The sequence below is a fragment of the Phoca vitulina genome, unplaced genomic scaffold, assembly GCF_004348235.1.
Source record: "Phoca vitulina isolate PV1807 unplaced genomic scaffold, GSC_HSeal_1.0 scaffold97, whole genome shotgun sequence".
NCBI classification, from domain to species: domain Eukaryota; kingdom Metazoa; phylum Chordata; class Mammalia; order Carnivora; family Phocidae; genus Phoca; species Phoca vitulina.
This window is the reverse complement of record NW_022589800.1, coordinates 2,015,536-2,019,003: the sequence shown is the minus strand read 5'-3', so window position 1 is coordinate 2,019,003 and position 3,468 is coordinate 2,015,536. Positions and strand designations below refer to the sequence as shown.

General features: G+C 39.4%; 1 pseudogene; it reads right to left on the bottom strand.

The window, feature by feature from the left end:
* Positions 1-1,326: 1,326 nt before the first annotated feature.
* LOC116627454 lies at positions 1,327-2,312 on the bottom strand (annotated as a pseudogene).
* Positions 2,313-3,468: the final 1,156 nt, after the last annotated feature.

Below are 3,468 nucleotides of genomic sequence, written 5' to 3'. Positions count from 1 at the left end.
TGAGGGCATGGCTGTGGTACAGTCGTGGGATAATGAGGCTGACAACCATAGGATTTGTGTGGTGGGCTAGGGACGGGGAAAATCTCCTAGCATTTACATTGTAGTAAGCTTTATCATGTCCTAACTGGGGTGTGAGCCCTGGAGAAAATCACCCTTTATGAAGCATATATAAGAAGAGTCAGCAAGAGAAAGAGCCCTCAAACAAAATAGGACAAGAAAAGTCCAGTATCCTCAAAGCCAAGGGAAAAGAGAAGAGTTGTTCAATACTGTTGACCAGCCAGCTGAAACATTCAGAATTCAGTGTGGCCGTATTGGTTTACTCATCTGATGGGGATTTATTGATGTTGTTGCTTAATTCACACAGTATCCTTAATTACATTGAAAACAGATTAAGTTTTTCTATTTATTATGAAAAAAAATACTGATTCACTGATGGTTATATTGCTTTATTTTTTTAAGGCCAAGTTTTAAATTTTGTTTTTGCATTTACAATATTATTCGATGATCTTCTTGGCCTAAGATTCTTTGCCATAGTCTTTAACTACCACACAACTGGAGCCAATGACTTTGTCAGGTTTCCTCCTCTGTCAATTTTACAGAGGTCTACCCATGGTCTTAGTTTCTTATAGTCACCAATAATAATGAAGTTGATTTGGTCCTGAGCACAATGGCCTACACTCACTTCACACATTACAGTTGGTCACCAGCACACAAGGATGGCCTTGGGCTCATTATTGACCCAGACATAGGACTCATGTGCAAATGGAGCAGGTGAGTCATAAGAGAACCTGCTGAAATACGTCTATACAGCTATTTATCAATAATGAATACTGGGTGTTATTCACAACTGAAAAATTATTGAACACTACCTCTGAAACTAAGTATGTACTATATGTTGACTAATTGACTTTAAATAAAAAATAATGATTACTTAATTTAGGAATTAAGATTTTCATTTTTCAACAATATCCATTGGTGGTACCATGGAGAGAACTTAGTCTTATGAAGACGATTTTTCAATTACCATCTTACAAACAAATACTTTGACTACATTAAAATTAAACGTTGACCCACATCATTTCCACAGTATAAATTTATCTTGACTAAGCTGAGTGGCAGAAAGCTTATTTAAAAAAGTCAGATCCAACCATATGTCAGGTTGGATAAAGAGTGAAAGAAACTATTAAATTTAGTTTTTAGTGAATTTTGTTTCTTGGTAACCTCTGGAAGCCCAGTTTCAGTAAAAGGCTGATGGGAAAAGACAGATCACAGAGAGTTATGAATGAAAAGTCACCAGCAACTATGTAGACTTCCAATAATTAGATCTTACTTGAGTAAGGTCCTTGGTCTTGAGTTGAGGTCCTTGGTCTTATGAAAAAAGATTTTAGCTTGACCCCAATGTTTTTTTATAGCTTCCTTTATTTCTTTATTCCTCAGACTATAGATTATGGGGTTGAAGAAGGGGGGAAAAACTGCGAAGGCCAGAGCAATGACTGTATCCCAAAATAAGGAGTAGGTGGCAGAGAAGCAAAGGTACATGAGGGCCACACTGCCGAAGAAGAGCAGAAAGACAGTGAGGTGGGAAATGCACGTGGAAAATGCCTTGCGTCAGCCTTCAGCTGACCAAATATGTAGAATTACAGCCACAATACTAACATAGGACATGAAAATGAGCATCACGGCTGTAATAATCTCCACTGAATGGACACATCCACTACCTGAATCATGACGATGGCTAGTGGGTCTGTGCAGGCCAAGAGTAGCACAGGGAGGAAGTCAGAAGATATGCTCAAGGTGATTTGAGCCACAAAATGGCAGTGTGGAGATCCAGGCAATCTCAGGGAGGGGTGTGATAAAACCACAAACACAGCAACTGAAAGTCAGTTGGGCACACAGTCTGGGGGTCATGATAGTGGGATAATGAAGAGGGCTACAGATGGCCAGGTAGTGGTCAAATGCCATAGCTGTCAAGAGACAAACCTCACTGATGCCAGTGGAATGGAAGAAATACATGTGCAGGAGACAACCATTTAAGGAAATGCTCTTTTTTTCACGCAGCAGGCTGGTGAACATCTTTGGTATGGTCGATGTGGTGTACCAGATCTCCAGGAAAGAAAGAGTGCTGATGAAGAAGTACATGGGAGTGTGGAGGTGAACATTCAGCTGGACCACTGTGATGATGACCAGGTTTCCAAAGACAATGAAAGTGTAAATGAAGAGCAGTGAAACAAACAGGTGACAGAACATTCCCAGGAATAAGGGAAAGCAGAGAAGATGAGCTCCTGAGTGGTGCTTTGATTGGGGCTCTCCATTTTCTAGTTGAAAAAAGGACTTCCAACTCCCAGTGCACTCAACCTTGTAGGAGATGCCTACTATTGGTCAGAGAGTAAATGTGATTACCAAATGCCAACTCTGTGTAGATCCTTGTACTGAGGATGTGGAGGAAGACAAAGGAAGAAGGAGTAGTCCATACTCCATAGATGTTTACAACTAAAGTTATAGTATGGGAAAATCTCCAGTCAGAAAGCACAGTCAATATTTTAGACCAATGATTCTCTAATTTTTGCATGCTTCAGAACCATATGGAGGGCTGTTAAAACTCAGATTGCTAGTCCCTATCCTGAGAGTTTCTAATTCAGTAGATCTGGGATAAGGCCAAACAATTCGCATGCCTAACACATTTCTAGGCGATTCTAATCCTACTGGTTAGGGGGACCCCATTTTAAAACCATTGTGTTTAGACAAAGAACTAGACAAGGCAGTAAAGGAACAGCAAGGTGATATTTTTTTCCTATATTCAGGTCTTACTGATTCCCTAACAACCTCCCCACAATGGTTTCAAAATTCTTTCCTCAAGCTCCCAGTTCCTCATCTGATTCTTGGCATACGTTTTAATTGAATATTTTAATGGCAAAGACAAACCATCACTGGTGAATTTCACCCTCTTCCTTCCCTTTCTGTCTCTAACACATCTTCTTTCTCTATCTCCATATATATGTATAATATATATAATATGTATATGTAATAATTATTCAGACAATATTCAGAGGAGACAAATGATAGCAATTTTTACATGTTATTTTTCTTTAAAAAAATGGGCTACTCTACCTTCTCCAGTTCCTGCCCTTCTCCCTCTTCTAGGAAATGGATCTCAGATGTGTTTTGTGCCAGAAGGCTTTGGCCAAACGCCATAATTAATGGAAAGTGACTATGTGAAGCCATAAATGCAGAGCTGCTCCAGTGGGATTGTATGGGGCACTGGGATGGAGAGAGAGGCTGCAGGCTCTTTGGAACACAATATAAACAACACACTGCAGGATATGGTACTGTTAATTTATTCCCTTTTCAGAATCATTTGTTTTATTTTCTTCATTGATTCTCTTTTTTTCTGCTATCAAACGTGCATAAATCTTGTCTTGAGAAAAGTACTGAATCTACACAGACGATTTCTCTCCTTTGTACCAACAT